The sequence below is a fragment of the Macaca mulatta genome, chromosome 11, assembly GCF_049350105.2.
Source record: "Macaca mulatta isolate MMU2019108-1 chromosome 11, T2T-MMU8v2.0, whole genome shotgun sequence".
Classification (NCBI taxonomy): Eukaryota; Metazoa; Chordata; class Mammalia; order Primates; family Cercopithecidae; genus Macaca; species Macaca mulatta.
The window spans coordinates 64,500,944-64,526,755 of record NC_133416.1 but is presented as its reverse complement, the minus strand read 5'-3'; the positions used below and the strand labels follow the sequence as shown (position 1 = coordinate 64,526,755).

Here is a 25,812-nt window from a genome sequence, read left to right as displayed (position 1 = left end):
CTTAGAATTCATCAATAAGAAGACAATTCAATTAAAAAATGGACAAGAGATGTGAACAAACATTTAGCCAGACAAGATACAGGGTTGAAAAATGAACACCTGAAAAGATGTTCAGTATTAGTCATTAAGAAAATGCAGGCAGGGCGCAGTGGCTCACTCCTGTAATCCCAGCACTTTGGGAGGCTGAGGCAGGTGAATCACTTGAGGCCAGGAGTTCGAAATCAGCCTGGCCAACATGGTGAAACCCCATCTCTACTAAAAATACAAAAAAGTAGCGGGGTATGGTGGCCCACATCTGTGGTCCCAGCTACTCTGGAGGCTGAGAAATGAGAATCGCTTGAACCTGGGAGCCAGAGTTTACATGAACTGAGATTGCACCACTGCACTCTAGCCTGCGTGACAGAGTGAGACTCTGTCTCAAAAACAACAACAAAAAAAACCCCCATCAAACAAAAAGTCTGGCCATACCAAATGATGAGACTGTGGAGCAGTTTGAACTCTCATGTTACTGATAAGAAAGATGGTACAACCACTTAAAAAAAAAAAAATAGGCCAGGCACGATGGCTCACGCCTGTAATCCCAGCACTTTGGGAGGCCGAGGTGGGCAGATACCTGAGGTCAGGAGTTCAAGACCAGTCTGGCCAACATGGTGAAACCCTGTCTTTACTAAAAATACAAAAATTAGCTGGGTGTGGTGGCTTGCACTTGTAATCCTAGCTACTCAGAAGGCTGAGTCAGAAAATTGCTTGAACCCGGAGGTGGAGGTTACAGTAAGCTGAGATTGCACCACTGCACTCCAGCCTGGGTGACAGAGCGAGACTCTCTCTCAAAAAAATAAAAAAAACATATTCTTACCACAGGAGACACCCATTCTCCCTCTATGTCTTTATGCAAGAGAAATGAATCCATATGTCCATGTCAAGATTTATATATGATTTTTTTATACCTGCTCTATTAGTAATAGTTAAAAATTAGAAGTAGCTGGGTATGGTGGCACATGCCTATAGTTCCTAGGTCTTTGGGAGGGTGAGGTGGGAGGATCCTGGAGTCCAAGAGTTGGAGGCCAGCTTGAGCAACATAACAAGACCCCATATCTAAAAAAATTAAAATAAATAAAAAATTGGAAACAACCCAGATATTCCTCAACATGTAAATGAATAAATTATACTTTATCTATTCAATGGTATATAACTCAACGATAAAATGAACAATTTATTAATATATCATTACATGGAAATTGTAAGACTTATTTTAAGTTTTTGATGGTCTGTTGGGTGTGACATAAAATTTTTGGTTTTAATTTGTATTTTCCCATTTCCTAGGAGAAGATGAATTTCTATTTATTATTGGTCATTTGGGTTTCTAATTTTTAGTCTTTGCCAAGTTTTCTAATTACTTACTTGTCTTTTTCTTTTTGGTTTGTAATTCTTTATATATACTGAGTACCAATTATTTGTCCTATATGTATGTTTCACAAAAAAACTTGCAGCCTGTAGCTTATTTTTTAACTGTTTATGAATTCTTAGAATTGTATAGAAGTTTTCAATTTTGAAGTCATCAAAAGTTTCAGTTTTTTTTCTGGTTTGTGCTAATTCTTATTCAAGAAATCCGTCTTTATGCTGAGGTCATAAAGAATCTTGTATATTTGTTTTTGAACATTTTAAGGATTTACTTTTAATGTGTAGGTCTTTAATCTACCTGAAATTTATATTTGTGTGTGATGCGAATAGGGCTCTGATTTTTTCTATATAGATAACTAGTTGCCCCAACACATCTGGCATTGTATTTAATTATGCCTCTAATATAATCAAGTTTTGGGGCATGTACAGGATCTCTATTCTTTTCCCATTTATCTGCTCAATTCCCATGTCTTAATTACTATATAAGAAGCCTATGCCTTGGGCACAGTGGTTCACACCTGTAATCCCAGCACTTTAAAGGAGTCTGAGGCGGGTGGATCATTTGAGGTTAGGAGTTTGAGACCAGCCTGGCCAACGTGGTGAAACCCCATGTCTACAAAAAAGAACAAAAATTAGCTGGGTGTGGTAGCGTGCACCTGTAGTTCCAGCTACTCAGGAGGCTGAGGCAGGAGAATCGACTGAGCGCAGGAGGCAGAGATGCAGTGAGCTGAGATCATGCCACTGCACTCCAGCCTGGGTGACAGAGTGAGAATCCATCTCAAAAAAAATAAATAAATAAAAATAAAAAGGCTTTGCCTAGTATGGCAGATTTTCCTTCCTTGTTCATCTTACTTAAACTCCATTGACATTTTTGTTGGAATTGAACTGAATGTAAAGATTGACATGGCGGAACTGGCTTTGCAATATTGAGTCTTTCTAGCCAGAGATATGATCTATGACTCCATTTATTTGGGTTATTTATACCCTTCAATAACATTTCATAAATTTTTCATTGAAGATCTTTTTTCCCTAGAAGTGGAGTCTTGCTCTGTTGCCCAGGCTGGAGTGCAGTGGTGCCATCTTGGCTCACTGCAACCTCTGCCTCTTGGGTTCAAGTGATTCTCCTGCCTCAGCCTCCCATAACCTAAGTAGCTTTGTTAATTATTGTATTTACTTTTTCTACTGTTAGAATATAGATACGCTGTTAATTTTAGTACATTGATCTTCATTTCAGCTGAATTCTTTTAAATGCTAAATGTTTGGTACTTAGATTTTCTTGGGTACTAGACAGCCACATTGGTTAAATTTAGGAAAGTTTTCTTTTTAATTACACCTTCTTTGCTTTTCATGTTTTATTTCTTTTGTCTAAGCCTTCCCATTCAATAATGAGAAGAGATGGTGATGGTGAGCATCCTTATATCATTCCTGACTCTCATGATGACTTTTTTTCATATAAAGTCAGTAATGACAATACTGACTGCAATTTATTAAGTGCCTACTCTGTGCCATGTACAAATCACATAGTGTGTTAGTGATTTGTTTCTAATTTTTATAATATCTTGTGAGACAGATAGAGTTACCCCATTTTATATATGACTTTCAAACAGGAAGAGTAGTAGCTTGCCTGTTACGTAATTAGTGAGTAGAAGGTCTGACAATTAGTTACTATTAGTTTTTGTATTTTACCTAGAGAAAATCTCTCAGCGGGGAGAAGCAGAAAGTCTTGCTAAAATGAAATGCTGACATTTTCTTTATGAATTCTCCATCTGCTACATGCTATAGAAATGGCACATACTCCCTCAGTACTCACCATCCACAGGTCTTACTTATTGCTTCCCTTTATATCCTGTTGATGTAAATGAACACTATTGTTTTTTAGTCTTAATTATTGCTTAATTCAGATTATGTCTTATTCATCACATAAGCAGATTTTGCCTGTTAGAATCACCAGCAGCTCTTCGTTCTACATCTCTTTTATCATTCTTTAGACCGTTTTTTTTTTTTAAATCAGGATCTTGCTGTGTCGCCCAGGCTAGAGTGCAGTGGTGCCATCATGGCTCGCTCCAGCCTCAATCTCTTGGGCTCAAGCAATCCTTCCACCTCAGCCTCCTGAGTAGCTGGGACCACAGGTGAGCGCCTAGCTAATTTTGTATTTTATTTTTATTTTTTGAGACAGAGTCTCACTCTGTCACCCAGGCTGGAGTGCAGTGGTGCTCATGGTCTTGGCTTACTGCAACCTCTGCCTCCAAGGTTCAAGCAGTTCTTTGCCTCAGGCTCCTGAGTAGCTGGGATTACAGGCACCCGCCACCACACCTGGCTAATTTTTGTATTTTTAGTAGGGATGGGGTTTCACCATCTTGGCCAGGCTGGTCTCGAACTCCTGACTTTGTGATCCACCCTTCTTGGCCTCCCAAAGTGCTGGGATTACAGGTGTGAACCACCGCACCTGGCCAACGCCTAGCTAATTTTTAAATTTTATGTAGAGACAGGGTCTTCCTATGTTGCCCAGGCTGGTCTTGAACTCCTGAGCTCAAGCGATCCCCCCACTTTGGCCTCCCAAAGTGTTGAGATTATAGGCGTGAGTTCTCATTCTTTAGACATTTGATGTAGTTGTTTGTTTTTGGTTTTGGTTATTTTTTGAGTGAGGTCTTGCTCTGTTGCCCCATCTGGAGTGCAGTGGTGCAGTCATAGCTCTCTGCAGTTTGAACTCCTGGGCTCGAGGTATCCTCCAGTCTCAGCCTCCCAAGTAGCTGGGATTAGAGGGTAACCATCATGCCCGACCATTTGATGTAGTTTTATTTGCCATCCAGATGTGGAAGAAGTTTTGGAAGTTTATCTCAGGCTTCATCTCTCTTTGCTCATGTAAGCTTTTTTTTCTTTTCAAAAATTTTCTTACGGGAATTTAAAAATAAATAACAATAGAGAATAGTTTAACTTCCATGAATCCAACACCTAGTTTCAACACGGTCTCCTCCCATTTTTTTATTGTTGTTATTAAAGTTGAATTATTTATTAGTTTAATGTATTTTATTTTATTTTTTTTTGAGACAGAGTCTTGCTCTGTCGCCCATTCTGGTGTGCAGTGGCACGATCTCGGTTCACTGCAATCTCTGCCTCCCGGGTTCAAGCGATTCTCCTGCCTCAACTTTCTGAGTAGCTGAGACTATAGGCATACGCTACTATGCCTGGCTGATTTTTGTATTTTTAGTAGAGATGGGATTTCACCATGGCCAGGCTGGTCTCAAACTCCTGACCTCAGATTATCTGCCCACCTCGGCCTCCCAGAGTGCTGGGATTATAGGCGTCAGCCATTGTGCATGGTTGAGTTTAATGTATTTTAATAGCAAACTTACAGGAACAGCACAGAAGATAGACAACATTAAAACCATGTACTGGCCAGGCACTGCGGCTCATGCCTGTAATCCCAGCCCTTTGGGAGGCTGAGGTGGGCGAATCATGAGGTCAGGAGATCAAGACCATCCTGGCTAACATGGTGAAACCCCGTCTCTACTAAAAATACAGAAAGTTAGCTGGGCGTGGTGACGTGTGCATGTAGTCCCAGCTACTCGGGAGGCTGAGGCAGGAGGATGGCTTGAACCTGGGAGGTGGAGGTTGTAGTGAGGCGATATCATGCCACTGCACTCCAACCTGGGTGACAGAGCGAGACTATCTCAAAAAAAAAAAAAGCAAACAGCAAACCATGTACTTGGATGTAGGACAACTAAATTAGAAAAATATAGTGAATGGATGGAATTAACTGCATGATAAAAATGCTGCAAACACTATTTAGTTGCCAACAGTAAGAAATTTACGGCCGGGCGTGGTGGCTCACGCCTGTAATCCCAGCACTTTGGGAGGCCGAGGTGGGCGGATCACAAGGTCAGGAGATCGAGACCATGGTGAAACCCCGTCTCTACTAAAAATAGAAAAAAATTAGCCGGGCGCAGGGACGGACGCCTGTAGTCCCAGCTACTCGGGAGGCTGAGGCAGGAGAATGGCGTGAACCCGGGAGGCGGAGCTTGCAGTGAGCCGAGATCGCGCCACTGCACTCCAGCCTGGGTGACAGAGCGAGACTCCGTCTCAAAAAAAAAAAAAAAAAAAAAGAAATTTACTTGATTTTCTTTTTTTTTTGAGACGGAGTCTCGCTCCGTCGCCTAGGTTGGAGAGCAGTGGCGAGATCTCGGCTCACTGCAAGCTCTGCCTCCTGGGTTCACACTATTCTCCTGCCTCAGCCTCCCGAGTAGCTGGGACTACAGGCGCCTGCCACCACACCTGGCTAATTTTTTGTATTTTTAGTAGAGTCAGGGTTTCACTGTGTTAGCCAGGATGGTCTCGATCTCCTGACCTCGTGATCCGCCCGCCTTGGCCTCCCAAAGTGCTGGGACTACAGGCGTGAGCTACCACACCTGGCCTTGATTTTCAAAAAATCCAAATTCTGGCATTATCCAGAAAAATTCAACAAGTTTATTTATAATTAGAATTGAACTCCTGAAACTTGTTCACTGAAACATTTTGACTTGCATTAATGCTTTATGTACCCAAATTTATATTAAAAATTCACACATAAATGAAAATGGAAAAACAGCCACTACTACTTGATTTCTGCTTATTTGTTTTGAAACAGTGTCTCCCTCTGTTGCTCAGGTTGGAGTGCAGTGGTGTGATCATGGCTCATGGCAGCCTGCAGCCTCAACCTCCTGGGCTCAAGTGATCTTCCTGCCCTAGCTTCCTGAGTAGCTGAGACTACAGGTGTGTGCCACCATGCCTGGCTAATTTTTTTTTTGTTTTTTTTGAGATGGAGTCTCGCTGTGTCGCTCAGGCTAGAGTATAGTGGCACAATCTTGGCTCACTGCAACCTTTGCCTCCTGGGTTCAAGTGATTCTCCTGCCTCAGCCTCCTGAGTAGCTGGGATTACAGGCGTGTGCCACCATACCTGGCAAATTTTTGTATTTTTAGTAGAGACAGGGTTTTGCCATGTTGGCCAGACTGGTCTTGAATTCCTGACCTCAGATGATTTACCTGCCTTGGCCTCCCAAAGTACTGGGTTTACAGGCATGAGTCACCGTGCCCGGCCCTATTTTTCATAGAGATGAGGTTTCACTAGTTTCCCAGGCTTCTCTTGAACTCTCAAGCTCAAGTGCTCCTCCTGCCTTGGCCTCCCAAAGTGCTGGGATTACAGGTGTGAGCCGCCACACCTGGCCTTCTTTGTTTTTTAATAGAGACAAGGGAGACGAGGTCTTGCCATGTTGCCCAGGCTGATCTTGAACTCCTGGGCTCAATCGATCCTCATGCTTCAACCTCCCAAAGTGTTGAGATTATAGGCATGAGCCACTGCGCCAAGCTGGTTTCTGTTTCTCACTTTTCCACTTACAGTGATATATTTTGATACCTTTTGACTCCACAGAAGAAAATATAGAACAATCAGAACTACCAATAACAGGAAAAAGATGTTTTTTCCTTAGGATGAAACATCTGTCATCATAGTGGATTTTTTTTTTTTCTTTTTTTTAGATAGGGTCTTGCTCTGTCACCTAGGCTGGAGTGCAGTGGCGTGATCATAGTTCACTGCAGCCTTAAACTCCTGGCCTCAAGTGATCATCCTGCCTTAGCCTCCCAAAGTGCTGGGATTACAGGCATGAGCCACCATGCCCAGCCCGCAGTGGATTCTTACCACGTTCTCCATGTATGTAGTATTGCTAGCTGGATGTCGTTTGGCATAATTGTTTCATGTTTGGCATGGATAGCACATAGGTGTTTGTTTGTTTGTTTGTTTTCTAGTTGTTGTTTTTTGAGACAGGATCTCACTCTGTTGCCTAGGCTGGAGTGCGGTGATGCCGGGCATGGTGGTTCTCACCTGTAATCTCAGCACTTTGGGAGGCCAGGGCAGGTGGATCACCTGAGATCAGGAGTTCGAGACCAGCCTGGCCAACATGGCAAAATGCCATCTCTACTAAAAATAGAAAAAATAAGGCCGGCGCAGTGGCTCACGCCTGTAATCCCAGCACTTTGGGAGGCTGAGGCAGGAGGATCACCTGAGGTCAGGAGTTCGAGACCATGCTGACCAACATGGAGAAACCCCATCTCTACGAAAAATACAAAAATTAGCTGGGCGTGGTGGTGCATGCCTATAATCCCAGCTACTCGGGAGGCTGAGGCAGGAGAATTGCTTGAACGTGGGAGGTGGGGGTTGCAGTGAGCTGAGACTGCACTGTTGTACTCCAGACTGGGGAACAAGAATGAAACTCCATTTCAAAAAAACAAAAACAAAAAATAGCTGAGCACGGTAGCTCACACCTGTAATCCAAGCACTTTGGGAGGCCGAGGCGGGTGGATCACCTTAGGTCAGGAGTTCGAGACCAGCCTGGCCAACATGACAGAAGCCCATCTCTACTAAAAATTCAAGAAATAGCCAGGCACGGTGACTCACACCTGTAATGCCAGCTACTCAGGAGGCTGAAGCAGGAGAATCACTTGAACCTGGGAGGCAAGAGGTTACAGTGAGCTGAGATTGCACCATTGCACTCCAGCCTGGGCAACAGAGTGTGACTCCGTCTCAAAAAAATAATAAATAAAGTGCTTAGGATAGGTTTGGCAAAGTGATTCATGCCTCCCAAGACTTGGGAGGATGAGGATCGCTTGAGGTCAGAAGTTCGAGACTAGCCTGGGCAACAAGTGAGATCCTTTCTCTACCAAAAAAAAACAAATAATAACAAAAATTTAGCCTCGTGTGGTGACGTGTGCCTGTAGTCCAAGTTACTTTGGAGGCTGAGGCAGGAGGATCCCTTGAGCCCAGGAGCTTGAGATTGCAGTGAGTTATTATTGCCACTGCACTCCAACCTGACAGAGTGAGACATTGTCTCTAAATAGAAAATAAAGTGCTTAGAACAGTGCCTGGACTACACAAGTTCTCAAAAGGGGATTTTGACAAATGTAACTTCATTTTATTACCTTTTTTTTTTTTTTTTTTTTGAGGTGAAGTCTTGCTCTATCACCCAGGCTGGAGTGCAGTGGCATGATCTCGGCTTATTGCAAACTCCACCTCCTGGGTTCAAGCAATTATTTTGCCTCAGCCTCCCAAGTAGCTGGGATTACAGGCATGTGCCACCATGCCCAGCTATGTTTTGTATTTTTAGTAGAATCAGGGTTTCACCATGTTGGCTAGGCTGGTCTTGAACTGACCTTAGGTGATCCTCTTGCCTCGGCCTCCCAAAGTGCTGGGATTACAGGCATAAGCCTTGGTGCCCAGCCTTGCTTTTATCACTTAATGTGTCCTGGAGGTCTTTTCATACTAATATATGGATTTTGTAAATGATCCTTTAAGAGAGTAACTTTGTACCAGCCTGGGTGACAGCCAAACCCTGTCTCAAAAAAAAAAAATAAAGTAACTTTGTAAAGGAACGTCAGCATTAAGTTTTGTTGTAATTTGTCCCATCTTATAAAACCCTTCTTTATCCCCTCCGTCCTCCAGTTATCAGCCAATTTCATTTTACAACAAAGTTATTTGAAAGAGTTGTTTCTTCTTGCTATCCCCAATTTCTCTCCTTTTTCTTTCTTATACCTACTCCCATTAGGCTTTCACCACCACTCTCTATTCCTACATCCAGGAATCAGATAAAAATTCTCATTTCATTTGACATATCAGTACTTGATGCAGTGCATCACCTTCTCTTTAAAATGCTTTTTCATTTGGCTTCCAAAACACTATACTGTCTTTTCTCACTGGCCATTTTTTCTTAGTCTCCTTTGTTGGTTCTTCTGACCCTCCTTTTTTTCTTTATGAAAAATTTCAAACATATAAAGTAAATTTTTAATATTATAATCAACTCTCTCATGTACCCTTCATAATCATCAACATTCTACTATTCTTGTTTAATCTATGACTCTACACATTGCTTACCCCCACTTGGTTATTATTTTTATTTATTATTTTATTTTATTTTATTTTATTTTTTTTTGAGACAGAGTCTCGCTTAGTCGCCCAGGCTGGAGTGCAATGGCGCGATCTCGGCTCACTGCAAGCTCCGCCTCCCGGGTTCATGCCATTCTCCTGCCTCAGCCTCCCGAGTAGCTGGGACTACAGGCGCCTGCCGCCTCGCCCGGCTAATTTTTTGCATTTTTAGTAGAGACGGGGTTTCACCGTGTTAGCCAGGATGGTCTCGATCTCCTGACCTCGTGATCCGCCCGCCTCGGCCTCCCAAAGTGCTGGGATTACAGGCGTGAGCCACCGCGCCCGGCCTGGTTATTATTTTTAAAAGTCTCATTTGGCTGGGCACTGTGGCTCATGCCTATAATCCCAGCACTTTGGGAGGCCAAGATGAGATGATCACTTGAGGCCAGGAATTCAAGACCAGCCTGGTCAATATAGTAAGACCCCATCTCTGATAAAAAATATATATATTTTATTAAAAATAATAAAAGCCTCATTTATTGTATATAATTTACTCGAATAACTCTTACCCTTTTAGGTGAACAGTTCTGCAGATTTTTACAAACATTTACAATCTTGTAACCACCATCACGATCCAAATATAAAATATTTTCATCTTCTCAGATGGTTACCTTTTGCCCCTTGTAGTTCATTCCCTCCACTTACCCCCAGACTCTGGCAGCCACTAATATGTTTATTGTCCTTATAATTTTGCCTTTTTTCCAGAATGCCATGTAAATGGCATCACACCGTATATAACTTTTTGTTTGTTTGCTTTTTGAGACAAGAGTCTCACTCTGTCCAGGCTGGAGTGCAGTGGCACAATCTTGGCTCACTGCAACCTCTGCCTCCCGAATTCAAGCAATCCTCCCATCTCAGCCTCCCGAGTAGCTGGGACTTCAGGTGATAGCCACCATGCCCAGCTAATTTTTGTATTTTTAGTGGAGACATGGCCTCACCATGTTGCCCAGACTAATACATGCATATATATTAGTAGACTAATCTCGAACTCCTGGGCTCAAGCGATGCGCCCGTCTTGGCCTCCCAAAGTGCTGGGATTATTATAAGCGTGAGCCACTGCACTTGGCCAGTATATGACATTTTGAGACTGACTTCTTTCACTCAGCATAATGTCTTTGAGATTCATCCAACTTGTTCCTTACATTAGTAGTTCTTTTTTTTTTCTTTTTGAGACAAAGTCTCACTCCGTTGCCCAGGCTAAGTGCAGTGGTGCAATCACAGCTCACTGCAGCATCGACCTCCTGGGCTCAAGTGTTCCTCCTGCCTTAACTTCCTGAGTAGCTGGGACTACAGCCATACCACCATGCCTGCTAATTTTTGTAGTTTTTGTAGATATGGGGTCTCACTATGTTGCCTGGGCTGGCCTTGAACTCCTGGACACAAGTGATCTGGCCAACTCAGCCTTCCAAAATGCTGGGATTATAGGAGTGAGCCACCATGCCTGGCCAGTTCATTCCTTTTTGTTGCTGAGTATAATTCTGTTGTATGAGTGTACCACAGTTTGTTTATCTGAGTCTGCTAGAGATTTATCAATTTTATTTATCCTTTGAAGGAACCAGTTTTTTGTTTCATATGTTTTCAATTTCATTGATTTTTGCTTTTTATTATTACCTTCATTCTGATTCCTTTGAATGTATTTTGTTCTCCTCTTTTTAGTTTCTTAAGATGGAAAGTTAGATTATTGATATAAGAGCTTTCTACTTGTATTAGCTTCAGCTGCCGTTGCAAAATACCACAGACTAGGTGGCTTAAACAGCAGAAATCCTTTCCTCTCATCCCCTCCCCTCCCCTCCCCTCCCATTCCCTCCCCTTCCCTCCCCTTCCCTCCCCTTCCCTTCCCTCCCCTTCCCTCCCCTTTCCTCCACTTCCCTCTCTCCTCCTTTCTCTTCTTTATTTGTCTCTTTCTCTCCCTTCCCCTTCCCCTTCTCTTCGCTTTCCTTCTCTCTCTCTCTCTTTTTTTTTTTTTTTCTGAGACAGGGTCTTGTTCTGTTGTGCAGGCTGGAGTACATTGCTGCCATCATGGCTCACTACAACCTTGACCTCCCAGGCTCAGGTGATCTTCCCAAGAAGCTGGGACCACAGGCATGCACCACCTTGCCTGGCTAATATATATATTAGAGATAAGGGGTTTGTCTCTTTTGTAGAGATAAGGCTCCTACCTGGGATTACAGGGATGAGCTACTGCATCCTGCCAGAAATTTATTTCTTATGGTTCTAGAGGCTGAGAAGTTGAAGATCAAGGTACTGTCCAAGGTGGTCGTAATCCTGAAGCATCCTGAAGCTTCTTAGCTTGTAGGCAGCTGCCATGTCTCTGTGTGTTTATATGACCTCTTTGTGTGAGAGGTAGTGGGGGAGAGAGAGAACTTTCTGGTGTCTCTTTCAATAAGGACACTAATACGATCAGATCAGGGCCTCACTCATGTGGCTTCATTTAACCTTAATTACTTTCTTAGAGGTCCCATCTCTAAATACAGCCCCACTGCCAGTTAGGGCTTCAACATTCGAATTTTGGGAGGACACAGACTTTTAGTCTATAGCACTACTTTTCTAGTGTAAGCATTTATTGCTATGTATATATTTCTCTTTAGGCAATTTTTTAGTTTGCATCCCACAAATTTTGCTACATTATGTTTGTGTTTTTGTTCAGCTCAAAATATCTCCCAGTTTCCCTTGAGACTTCGTCCTTGACCCATGGATTATTTAGAAGTATATTTAATTTCCAAGTGTTTGGAGATTTTCCTGTTCTATTTTTGTTATTGATTTCTACTTTAATTTCATTATAATTAGAGGATATACTTGGTATAATTTTGATTCCATTACATTTGTTAAGGTTGTTTTATAACTCAAGATATGATCTACCTTGGTGAATGCTCCATGAGCACCTGAAAATAGTGTGTATTCTGTTTGCAGTTGGAGTGTTCCATATATGTCAGTAAGATCCTCTTGGTTGATGATGTTCAGTTCTTTTTTTTTTTTTTTTTTTCTTTTTCTTTCTAAAACAAATTCCTGAACCCAGAGTATTCAGTTCTTTTATATCCTTGCTTTTTTTGTTCTGTCTAATGGTTCTATTTTGAGAGAGAGGTGTTGAAATATCCCATTGTAATTGTGCATTTGTCTACTTTTCCTTTAATTCTCGGTTTTTGTTTGTGTATTTTGAAGTTCTTTTATTAGGTGCCTAGATATTTAGAATTATGTCTTCTTGGTGAGTTATTATCATTATGTAATGTTCCTCTTTATCCCTGGTAATTTTCTTTGATCTGATGTATACTTTGTCTAAGATTAAAATTCTGGCCTTTTTTGGGTTAGTGTTTAATAGGGTATACCTTTTTCTATTACTTTTTAAATTTAATAGACTAGCCAGGCACTGTGGCTATGCCTGTAATCTCGGCCCTTTGGAAGGCTGAGGTGGGAAGATCGCTTGAGGCCATGAGTTTGAGACTAGGCGGAGGAACATAGGGCAACCCTGCCTCTTAAAAAAAAATAACTGGGCAATGGTGGTACATGCATGTGGTCTCAACTGTATGGGAGACTGAGGTATGAAGATTTCTGGGGCCTGGGAGGTTGAGGCTGCGGTAAGCCATGATTGCACCACTTCACACCAGCCTGGGTGATGGAGACCTAGTCTCAAAAAAAAAAAAAAAAAAAAAAAATTAGGCCGGGTGTGGTGGCTTACGCCGCTAAACCCAGCACTTTGGGAGGCCGAGGTGGGCGGATCACCTGAGTTTGGGAGTTTGAGAGCAGCTTGACCAACATGGAGACACCCCATCTCTAGTAAAAATACAAAATTAGCTGAGTGTGGTAGTGCATGCCTGTAATCCCAGCTACTTGGGAGGCTGAGGCAGGAGAATTGCTTGAACCCAGGAGGCGGAGGTTGTGGTGAGCCGAGATTGTGCCGTTGCACTCCAGCCTGGGCAACAAGAGTGAAACTCCATCTCAAAAAAAAATAATAATAATATACTTTCATTTTTAGAACAGTTGTAAGTTTACAGAAAAATTGAGCAGAAAGTACAGAGTTCCCATATGCCACCCACTGTCTTCCATACACACAGTAGTGTCCCCTATTATTAGCATCTTGTGTTAGTATGGTTCATATGTTAAAACTGATAAACTAATATTGATGTATTATTATTTTTAAAGAGACAGAACCTTAGTGAGCCGAGATGGCGCCACTGCCCTCCAGCCTGGGCAGCAGAGTGAGACTCGATCTCAAAAAAAAAAAAAAAAAGATGGGCCGGGCGCGGTGGCTCACGCCTGTAATCCCAGCACTTTGGGAGGCCGAGGCGGGCAGATCACAAGGTCAGGAGATCGAGACCACGGTGAAACCCCGTCTCTACTAAAAATACAAAAAATTAGCCGGGCGCGGTTGTGGGCGCCTGTAGTCCCAGCTACTCGGGAGGCTGAGGCAGGAGAATGGCGTGAACCCGGGAGGCGGAGCTTGCAGTGAGCCGAGATCGCGCCACTGCACTCCAGCCTGGGTGACAGAGCGAGACTCCGTCTCAAAAAAAAAAAAAAAAAAGAACCTTACTCTGTTGCCCTGGCCGGAGTGCAGTGGTGTGATCATGATTCACTGTAGCCTCTAACTCCCTGGCTCAAGCGATCCTTCTGCTTCAGCCACCAGAGTGGCTGGGATTATAGGCACAAAGCTACTGTGCCCAGCTTGATATATTTTTATGAACTAAAGTCCATAGTTTACATTAGGTTTTTTGTTCTTTGTGTTATACAATTCTTTTGATTTTGACAAATGTATAATGTCATGTATCCACCCTTAAAGAACCATATGGAGTAGTTTAATCCATATACTTTTTTTTTTTTTTTTGAGGTTAAGAGTGGAGGTTTAATAGGCAAAAGAGAGAAAGAACAGCCCTCTCTCCTGCGAAAGAGAGGGGCGCCCAAGGGGGACTTCCTAATCTGTATACTTTTAACCTACTTACATCATTATACTTGCAGTGAGTTTCTTTTTTTTTTTTTTTTTTTTTTTTGAGACGGAGTCTCGCTCTGTCGCCCAGGCTGGAGTGCAGTGGCCGGATCTCAGCTCACCGCAAGCTCCGCCTCTCGGGTTCACGCCATTCTCCTGCCTCAGCCTCCAGAGTAGCTGGGACTACAGGCGCCCGCCACCTCGCCCGGCTAGTTTTTTGTATTTTTTAGTAGAGACGGGGTTTCACTGTGTTAGCCAGGATGGTCTCGATCTCCTAACCTTGTGATCCACCCGTCTCGGCCTCCCAAAGTGCTGGGATTACAGGCTTGAGCCACCGCGCCCGGCGCAGTGAGTTTCTTGTAGACAGCATGTAATTGGGTCATTTTTAAAAATGTATTTGGACAATCTCTGTCTTTTAACTGGCAGTTTTAGATGATTTACACTTAATATAATTGTTACTCTGTTAGATTTGGTTTACCATCTTATTATGTGTTTTTTCTTTGTTCCTCTTATTTTTTAATCACTTGATTCTGTTGTTTTGCCTTTGAGTGAGTTGAACCTTTTGTAGTACTAGATTTTAATCTTTGTAATTTATCTACTAGGTTCTGACATATCTTTTTGTATAGGTTTTTTATTGGTTACTCTAGAGATCTCTCTAGATCTCTATGTATATGTGCACACATATATACACACATATATGTGGTACATGTACACATGTGTGCATATGTGTGTGTGTAGATATACACACTTAACTTTTTTTTTTGAGATGGGGTCTCACTCTGTCATCCAGGCTGGAGTGCAGTGGCACAAATACAGCTCATTGCATCTTCAAACTCCTGGGCTCAAGTGATCATCCCTCCTCAGTCTCCTGAGTAGCTGAGACTGTAGGCATATGCCACCAAACCCGGCTAATTTTTTAATTTTTTTGTAAAGATAGGGTCTCACTATGTTGACCAGGCTGGTCTTGAACTCCTGGCCTCAGGTGATCCTCCTGCTTCAGCCTCCTTACATGCTGGGATTACAGGTGTGAGCCACCATGTCCAGCTACATGTAACTTTTTTTTTTTTTTGAGATGGAGTCTCACTCTGTCACCCAGGCTGGAGTGCAATGGCGCAATCTCGGCTCACTGCAAGCTCTGCCTCCCGGGTTCACGCTGTTCTCCTGCCTCAGCCTCCCAAGTAGCTGGGACTACAGGCACCTGCCACCATGCCTGGCTAATTTTTGTGTTTTTAGTAGAGACGGGGTTTTACTGTGTTAGCCAGGATGGTCTCGATCTCCTGACCTCGTGATCCACCCGCCTCGGCCTCCCAAAATGCAGGGATTACATGCATGAGCCACCGCTCCTGGCCGCTACATGTAACTTTTAATATTTAGAATTGGTATTTTACCATTTCAGGTGGAGTCTTGAAACCTTACCACAATATAGGTTTCTTTCGTATCCCTCTTTATGTTGTAGTTGCCTTATGTATTACATCTACATACAATAAAAACCCCATCAACTTAAAACTTTTGCTCTCAAACATCAAACATTTTAAGGAACTCAATGGGAGAATAGTCTATTATATGTAATCAAGTATTTACCATTTATGTTTTTCTTCCTTCTGGTCTTCCATATTTTGTTGTATTATTTTCTTTTTGTAAAACGTCCTTTGACCATTCTTTTAGTGCAGATCTGCTACTGTGAATTCTCTCAGTTTTCCTTCATCTGAGAATGTCTTTATTTCATCTTTATTACTGAAGGATATTTTCTCTAGATATATAATACTGTATTTATAGTTCTTTCATTTAGCACTTAAAAAAATATATCCCACTTCCTTCTTCCTTCTAGTTCTCATGGTTTCTTTCTTTCTTTTTCTTTTTTTTTTTTTTTGAGAAGTTTCATTCTTGTTGCCCAGGCTGGAGTGCAATGGCACGGCCTTGACTCACTGCAACCTCTGCCTCCTGGGTTCAAGTGATTCTCCTGCCTCAGCCTCTCAAGTAGCTGGGATTACAGGCGCCTACCACCATGCCTGGCTAAGGTTTTGTACTTTTAGTAGAGACGAGGTTTCACCACGTTGGCTAGGCTGGTCTTGAACTCTTAACCTCAGGTGATCCACCTGCTTTGGCCTCCCAAAGTGCTGGTGTTATAGGTGTGAGCCACTGCTCCCAGCCTTTTTTTCTTTTTTTGAGACGGAGTTTCACTCTTGTTGCCCAGGCTGGAGTGCAATGGCACGATCTTGGCTCACTGCAACCTCTGCCTTTCGGGTTCAAGCAATTCTGCCTCAGCCTCCTGAGTAGCTGGGATTATAGGCACCCACCACTACACCCAGCTAATTTTTGTATTTTTGGTAGAGGTTGGGTTTCACCATGTTGGCCAGGCTGGTCTCAAACTCCTGACCTCAGGTGATCTGCCCGCCTCGGCCTACCAAAGTGCTGGGATTACAGGCATGAGCCACTGCACCCAGCCCTCGTTCTGGTTTTTGATAAGAAATATGAAGCTGCCAGGCATGGTGGCTGGTGCCTGTAATCTCAGTTAGTTGGGAGGCTGAAGTGGGAAGATTGCTTGAGGCCAGGAGTTCAAGAGAAGCCTGGGCAACATAGCAAGAACTCTTCTCTTAAAAAATAAAGTAAATATAGATTAGGGGTCATGGGGGCACATGCCTGTAGTCCCAGCTACCTGAGAGCCAGAGTCAGGAGGCAGGAGGATTGCTTGAGCCCAGAAGTTCAAGGCTGCAGTGAGCTGCAATCCTGCCACTGCATTCCAGCCTGATGATAGAGCAAGACCTGTCTCTTTATATGTGTATATATATATACGAAAGAAATATGTAGCCATTTGAATCATTATTTCCTTCATAACAAATGCATCATTTCCTTTTGGTTGCCTTCAAGATTTTTTCTGTCTTTTTGTGTTTAGCTGTTAGATTATGATGAATCTAGGAGTTTATCATGGATTTGTGTTTATCCTGTTTGGGGCAGTTTACTGAGCTGCTTGAATCTGTTGGTTTATGTCTTTTGTCAAACTTGTGAAGTTTGCTTCCATTATTTCTTTCAATATTTCAGTACACTCTTTCTCCTCACCTTCTGGGACTCTAATGTCCTGAACATTAGACATTTTGGTATTGTTCCTCAGGTCCTTGATGATCTGGGTTTTTTCCCCCCAACGAAGAAATTTTTTTAGACCAGTCGCAGTGGCTCATGCCTGTAATCCCAGCACTTTGGGAGCCCGAGGCAGGCAGATCACCCAAGGTTGGGAGTTTGAGACCAGCCTGACCAGCATGGAGAAACTCAGTATCTACTAAAAATACAAAATTAGCCAGGCGTGGTGGCGCATGCGTGTAATCCCTGCTATTCGGGAGGCTGAGGCGGGAGAATCGCTTGAACCAGGAAGGTGGACGTTGCAGTAAGCTGAGATTGCACCATTGCACTCTAGCCTGGGCAACATGAGCAAAACTCCATCTCAAAAAAAAAAAGAAAGAGAAATTTTTTTTCCTTTAGTGTTGAGATTCAATATTCACATTTGATAACTCTGTTGATCTGACTGCAAATTCATTGACTCTTTTCCCTGTCATTTCTGTTCTGCTATTGAACTCATCAAGTGAGTTTTTATATTTTGGTTGTTATATTTTCCAGTTCTAAAATTTTCATTTGGTTCTTCTTTAGATCCTCTGTTTCTTTGCTGAGACATTCTGTCTTTTCATTAGTTTCAAGAATGTTTGTCCTACCTTGTTGGAATATTTTTGTAATGTGAGGCTGTTAATTTCAACATTTGTGTCATCTTCTTGTTTTGACTGTTCATCTCTTTTCTTATACAAATTCAAATTATCTTGGTTCTTCATATGCCAGGAAATTTTAAATTATATCCTGGAAAATTTGAATATTATGTCATCAGCGTCAGGGTCTTGTTTAAATCCTGTGGTAAATATTGACTTTAATTTTAGCAGACAATTCAACCTGGTTGTGTTCAACTTCAAGTTCCGTGCAGCATTTTGTGAGTGGTGATTCCAAAGTCTGTTCAGTTTTTGAAGGCTTTGCAATGCTGTTTAGATCTGCCTTGCATGTATATCACCTAGCCACTCATCTGAGATTTGGCTGATGGCTATTCTTATGGTTCAGAATGACCTTAATGTTGGAGATACGTACTGAATTGTTTTAGGTGTGAAGAGTCATCATGAAAGCATGTCAAATAGGCCTGAAAAAAATTTATATGCACATATATGCATGCACATATGTATATACATAAGTTTGTATATGTATCTAGGTGATTGTTGTGCTAGTTTTGCAAATTCTCTATATGTTAGAAATTTCTCAAGTAAAAATTTCAGGGCAACAAAGAAATAAATAAAGGTCAAAAACACGTTATTCATCTGCTTAAAAACCACGAATGGCCTGTTGTGTCATGAAGTGTAAAAGTTAGATTGTTTTCAATGATCGATTTGGCCCTGCGGGATCAGCCTTCCAACCCCCTAAGGCTTCTCATCTCACTCAGAGTAAAAGCCAGAACCTGTTTTTTGTTTTTGTTTTTGTTTTTGTTTTTGTTTTTGTTTTACCTTTTGTATGACCCTTAATGGGTCTATCTCTTATTCCTAGAGCTTATCTTAGTGCCTGTCCATAGTAAGAACCTAACCACACAAGTATTTGTCTGAATGAATAGATGTGTCTTTGTGACAGGTTTTATTGTTTTCATCAGGATGCCTTGACCATAGCTATACATTATTTTGTGCTGTTGCAGATCATGCACTGCCTGTAATGTTCATTACTTCCTGAGCAATAGAGATTATTACTGTCTTTCCTTGGGCTCTTAAAAATTAAGATCTGAGGCCAGGCTGGGTGGCTCATGCCTGTAATCCCAGCACTTTGGGAGGCCAAGGCGGGCAGATCACCTGAGGTTGCAGGTTCGAGACCAGCCTGACCAACATGGAGAAACCCCCTCTCTACTAAAAATACAAAATTAGCTGGGCATGGTGGCGCATGCCTGTAATCCTAGCTACTCGGGAGGCTGATGCAGGAGAATCGCTTGAACCCGGGAGGCGGAGGTTGCGGTGAGCCAAGATTGCACCATTGCACTCCAGCTTGGGCAAGAAGAGCAAAACTCCATCTCAAAAAAAAAAAAAAAAAAAAAAAAATTAAGACCTGAGGGTCGTATCTAAGCTTGCCATTCCAGAGCCAAAAGTACTCAAATAAGTACTTTTCTTTCCTGGTCTCTTTTGTATCACTTTATTTTAATCTACTTATTGTCATCCCTGTACTTATACTCTCCATTAACATCCTTTTTCATCAGTTCTGTCAGTAAGATGCCTTCATAGTTTCCTTATTCCCTCATTTTATAGCCAAAGTATTTTTCCCTTCCTTTGGGGGCAAATAATAGGAAGAGGAACAGATAGCTACTGGTATCCTGTGCTGTCTGCCTTCTGCCCCAAAATGAAAAACAATTTTACTAAATATAGCTTGCTGGCAAGAAAATTCTCTATAACTAGGTTTGGTCTTAATTTTACATTTTTAAAGTCCAGCCCAGTATCTTTTAGGCAAAGATCATATCTCTGGCCTCAATTATTTTGCAGGTGAGAAAAAGGTAAGATAAATTTAAAGGTGAGCTTTTAATTCAATACCTATTTCCAACTTGTTATTCTTCACTAAAGAGACTATTTTGGTATTTCGACATATGTAGCAGAAAGGAGCTGCTGCTGTGTCTTTAAAAGCTATCCTCAGAGCAGTGTGGAGGCAGGCGTGCCACTGAAGTACTTGAATGAGAGCGAGAAGAGGAGGTGGGAGGGGGTGCTCTTACAGCCTCTGTGTGTGTGAGTGTGTCTGTGTGTGCCTGTGTCTGTGTCTGTGAGTGTATGTGCCAGTGTGACTGTTGGCAGAGCTCTGGATGACATCTCTCTGAACAGCTGGCCATGGTCGGCTTCAGAGCTGCTTGTCAGAGCAATTAGCTAGCTGGAGCCACAACAGCAAGGATCAGTATCATTTCATTCAAGGGTGAAGGGGGCGGGAGAGGGCTGTGGGTGGGGGAAGAGGCACAGGTTTCCCAGAAGGAATTTCTTCCGGCAAAATTCCTGCAGAACAGATCTTTACAATGAAGTCTCCATTAATAATGTGAGCTCGCTGTTGGTGTGAGTACAGATCCATCTGGGGTGAGTTTTGGATAATTTTATTTATTTATATAAAAGTCCTTGAACTCCACAGACTGGGTAGAAAGAAGCTATAAAGATATTTTTCTATCTTGGCTGATTTAACTGTATAATACACAGTAGGGAAATTAGAGAATTTTGAAGTGCTAAGTTTTGTGAGGGTTTTTTTGGGCATTTTCGTTCACTGTTTTTTATCTTTAAAATATTATAAAAATTAGGTTTGCTAGAACTTTTACTCTATTCAGATTTTACCTCTTCCATGGCTATTTCAAGCAATGCTTTATTCAGATGTAGCTTGTGAGAACAGTGGTGATTTCTGTTCTCTTTGGTGATGCTGTTGACGCACATTGCAGGAAGCAGGGATTCCCCTATAAATATCCTTCACTGTGTCATTACCCAGCTATCCACACCTGGCTGGTGAATGTACCTCTCTGTCCTCTATCTTTATGTAACTATCCCCTAGTCTTAAATGTGATAAGCCTTTGCTATGTCTGGGGAGCTTTTTTGATTGTGAACATCCAAGGAGGAATTTGTTAAAACCTTTTTACTAAAAAATGCCTTTTGATGTGTTGAGATTGTCACATGGATTTCTTCTGGGTTTATTTATTCTTATTTTGTATTACTTTTTCTTATAATTGGCTTGTTTTTATTTGCTGGCCTTGGCTTCTAAAGAGTGCAGAGATGGGATTCCCTCTACCTCCAGTGACGTAGTGATTTTGTTTGCAGTCTTTTTCTTCTGAGAGGGAGGGGACGGAGAGAAGGAAGAAGAAAAATCCATCTGAAGCGGTGCGTTCTTCCTTCTGTGACTTGATGTTGGTAACTGGGTGCCATTGAATAGAGCTGAAACCAAAATGGGATGTTTTAAGGGTGCTATAATTTTGTTTCCTTTTAGAATAGGCTCAGACCAAAGTCAGAATTGCTGAAGCAAGGTGCCTGAATTAACCCTGTATGTCCTGCTGTTAATTTTACCTAATTACTTTTTCTAAATAAGGAAAGAAAAAGAACTTATGAGCAGATTTCTGGAACCAGGATGCATGAATAATTTTAGGTTGAGTTTTGGATTTGGAATTTTTCTGCCTTATTTGCACAGTTTGTACACTGTTTCTCAGACCTAAAAAATAGGTAGTTATGTGAAATTCCTTGACACTGTAGTTTAGAATAAAATTCTAATTTTGATGTATGTAGCTAAAGCAAAGCTTTAGGAAGAAATTGTTAGATATACTCTTAGGTGTGAGCATAACAGCCCAACCCATTTAATTTTTGGATTGAGTATCTGGGCTTCCAGTGCCTTTTCATGCAACTCCATTTTAATACCGCTGATTTCTAGAGGGCTGCAGAGGTCAGTTTGAAAAACTCAGTAAACTAGAGCCTAGGAAAATTGAAGGTTTACCTATCTGTCAATGTGTGTTTGGGTAACATATGTGGAAAAGTGCCTTTAAGAATGTGCTGGTTTATTTTCTATCTTTATTTTCTCTTCTGTGCTTTCATTTACTCTAAATTCTTCGTGTGAAGTGAAAAGAGTAATAATGTCTGCTTCTCAGTTTACGTTAGATATTCTTATTTTTCTATGATGGTTTGATTATATTAATATTTATTACAGCCATAAATGTTTCAAACCAACACAATCTATTTGTTGCAGGGGTAGGAGGAGAAAAAGGAAGATAATCCTAGGGCAAACTGAGAGAATTCTAGAAGAAATAACCTATTTAGAAGCTTGCCAGAGATAGGAGCTATAAGAGTTAAGAGAAATTCCACCACATCCTTGCATCTTGATATTGCAGCAAATTTGTGGGTAATTTCTTGCTAGCTTTTCAGGAAACCCCTGTGGTGGACAACCCTCATTAATCGTTGCTGGGAGACTGCTCTGACGTCACTGGGAGCAGTTCCCTGTCTGCAACTAGGACAGGAATAGCCTTTGAGGGGGAAGAAAACTGCTGTGAAATTAAAAGATGACGGTTTTGTTTACTTGGTTTTCCTTTCATTTGAGGGTAGATAAGATAGACCTAAAGTCTTTCTTAAATGTTTGTCATTACCAAGGGAAAAATTGCCAAAGTTCTTTTTATTTCAACTGGAAGTGCCTTCTTTTGAAATCTTTATTTTCTAACCATCAAGGTTTTGGAAGAGGTCAAGGAAAAAGAAAAGCTATTGAAAGATGTTAGAGAAGTAAGATTTCTGTTTCTTTTTATCCCCTTTTCCCCTACTTTTTTTGTTTTTTGTTTCTGGAAGAAGGAAAGATCAAGAACAGCTTTTATAAATCGTTTTTAGCATCACCCTGTTTGGGATAATTAAAAGTGTGATACATATGTTGGAAGGACACTACTGTGCCTAAAAGTTACTATAACTACTTAATTCTCTTCTCTCTGATATCTTCCTCTCCTAGCCCACTCCCTTAACAGCTCTCACTGTTAACAGCTTCTCTCTCTCTCTCTCTTTTTTTTTTTTTTTTAAGACGGAGTCTTGCTCTGTCACGCAGGCTGGACTGCAGTGGCATGATCTTGGCTCACTGCAACCTCCACCTCCCGGGTTCAAGCAGTTCTCCTGCCTCAGCCTCTCGAATAGCTGGCATTATAGGCACATGCCACCACACCCAGCTAATTTTTGTATTTTTAGTAGAGATGGGGTTTCACCATGTTGGCCAGGTTGGTCTCAAACTCCTGACCTTGTGATCCGCCCACTGGCCTCCCAAAGTGCTGGGAAATACAGGCATGAGCCACCACATCTGGCAAGAGTTTCTCTTTAGAAAAAACTTACTGGTTGAATGCTTGCCCCCGAGAATTAAAATCCCAGGTTTGCCAATTGCTGCTCTGTGACCTTGGCCAAATTACTTAACATCTCCATTTGTAAAATGGGTCAGATGCGGTGGTTTACACCTTTAATCCCAGCACTGTGGGAGGCTGAGGTGGGTGGATCACTTGAGGTCAGGAGTTTGAGACCAGCCTGGCCAACATAGTGAAACCCAGTCTCTACTAAAACTACAAAAAAAATTAGCTGGGTATGGTGGCGAACACCTGTAATCCCAGCTGTTGGGCAGAGGTTGCAGTGAGCTAAGATCACACCACTGCACTCCAGCCTGGGCAACGGAGCAAGACTCTGTCTTTTAAAAAGATACACACATGCACACACACATTTGTAAAATGAAGACAATAATTAGTACCCTCTTCCTAGGGTTGTTTTGAGGATTAAAAGAGTTACTACATACATAATAAAGCTTTTAAGACAGTTCCTGGTCATTTTAAAGAATTAGCATTAGCCATTATTATTAATATTTAGAAATAGAGTCCACCCCAGGTGGCAGAATGAGACCCTATCTTTCTCTCTCTCTCTCTTAAAAAAAAAAAAAAAAAAAAAAAGGCATGGGGATGTACTATTTGTGTCTTCAGATCACATGTAATTTTTGAGGAAGCCAAAAGAGATTTTCAAGCCATGTAAGAGATTGAGTTTTTAAAATGAACATCAGGGTCGGGCATGGTGGCTCACACCTGTAAGCCCAGCAGTTTACTTTGGGAGGCCAAGGTGGGTGGATCACTTGGGGTCTGGGGTTTGAGACCAGCCTGGGCTATATGGTAAAACCTCGTCTCTACTAAAAATGCAAATAAATTAGCTTGGCATGGTGGTTCACGCCTGTAGTCCCAGTTACTCAGGAGGCTGAGGCAGGAGGATCACTTGAACATATCCAACCAATATGGATACAAATTCTGTACTAATATGGAAACAAAGTTTAGAAAGAGTTACCTCAAAACATCGCTGTTTTTAGTAGGAGTTATCTCTGAGTTGTTGATCATGGGTTTTTTGTTTGTTTATTTTCTTCTCTATACTTGTGCGTGGCTTTTTGTTTGTTTGGTTTTGTTTGTTTGTTTGTTTGTTTTTTGAGATGGAGCTTCACTCTGGTTTCCCAGGCTGGAGTGCAATGGTGCGATCTTGGCTCACCACAACCTCTGCCTCCCGGGTTCAAGCGATTCTCCTGCCTCAGCCTTCCAAGTAGCTGGGAGTACAAGCATGTGCCACCATGCCCAACTAATTTTGTATTTTTAGTAGAGACAGGGTTTCTCCATGTTGGTCACTTTGAACTCCTGACCTCAGGTGATCCGCCCATCTCAGCCTCGCAAAATGCGAGATTATAGGCGTGAGCCACCGTGCCCAGCCGTGCGTGTTTTTTCTAAGTATAAAGAAACCTGCAGTACTTTCCTAATCATAAAAATTAAAAAATATAAAAATTTCTAGTGTTCATATCTGACAGATGAAAATTGAGAAAGATAGCTTCCTATGATTAGAGTTTGGGGCTTTCATATTGGGAGGTAACATCTCTGAGAAGATACCCTCTTCATGCACCTTCTTGTCCTTCTGAGGTTAATAAATATACTCTTTCTGTATCTGCTAGCCTAAGATCTTTACAGTGTGTGTGTGTTGTTGTTTTTTTTTTTTTTGGTGATGGTATAGAGGAAATTTAACGTGGAGAGAGGCCTACTGGTGACTTTCTTTGCAGTGACTTAAAAAAATGCTTTAATACAATTTATGACTCCCACTGAAAGTTGCTTCTACCTTGTTTTCTGAGTTGTTGCCTTAAGAATTCTTGGGAAATTTAGGCTGGGCATGATGGCTCATACCTGTAATCCCAGCACTTTGGGAGGCCAAGATAGGCAAATCCCTTGAGCCCAGGAGTTTGAAACCAGCTTAGGCTCTTAAGATAGGGAGATCCAGTCCCTACAAAAAAAAAAAAAAAATCAGCTAAGTGTATGGCCCTGTAGGCTCAGGTACTTGGGAGGCTGCCTCAGCCTCCCAAGTAGCTTGAGCCCATGAGGTTGAGGCCACAGTGAGCCGAGATAGCACCACTATACTCCATCCAACCTGGGCAACAGAGTGAGACCCTGTCTCAAACAAGAAAAAGAGAGAGAGAAAGAGAATTCTTGGGAAATTTGAAATAGCATTACAGAGAAGATTTTCTCAGTTTTAGGAATTTCTGAAATTCTGTCATTGCTTCTCATGTTAGTCTGCTGTGTTGGTCCCTTGGAACTCAGTGCTAACAAATGAGATCTAGACATCCGTCTACGTTTTTACAAATAATTTTCAAAAATTTATTTGAAAAATTACTTTTCAACTTTAAGAATCTACTTACAAGTAAAACTTGCATGGAAGACAATTTTGTAATATAAATGTTAGCATTGCCTAGCTCTAGAAACCTTTGTTTCTATTCCATAGCCTATTATTTTTTTAAACTTTTATTTTAGGTTTGGGGTACATATGAAGGTTTGTTACACAGATAAACATGTATCACAGGGGTTTGTTGTTCATATTATTTCGCCACCAGTGTTAAGCCCAGTACCCAATAGTTATCTTTTCTGTTCCTCTCCCTCCTGTCACCCTCCCCGCTCAGGTAGACCCCAGTGTCTATTATTTTCTTCTTTGTGTCCATAAGTTCTTTTTTCTTTATTTTTTGGAGACGG

The 25,812-nt window shown here is 41.7% G+C and overlaps 1 protein-coding gene across 50 annotated transcripts in view; it reads left to right on the top strand.

The window, feature by feature from the left end:
* The window catches only part of R3HDM2 (R3H domain containing 2), a 182,398-nt gene that overhangs the window by 70,058 nt on the left and 86,528 nt on the right, over positions 1–25,812 (top strand). For 2 of the 50 annotated variants that reach the window (XM_077954583.1, XM_077954582.1), the window contains exon 3: positions 21,098–21,157. The exons of the other annotated variants lie outside the window; for them this stretch is intronic. The gene's annotated coding sequence lies outside the window, so the exon portion shown is untranslated. The remainder of the gene's footprint in view (positions 1–21,097; positions 21,158–25,812) is intronic. 50 annotated transcript variants of the gene reach the window in all.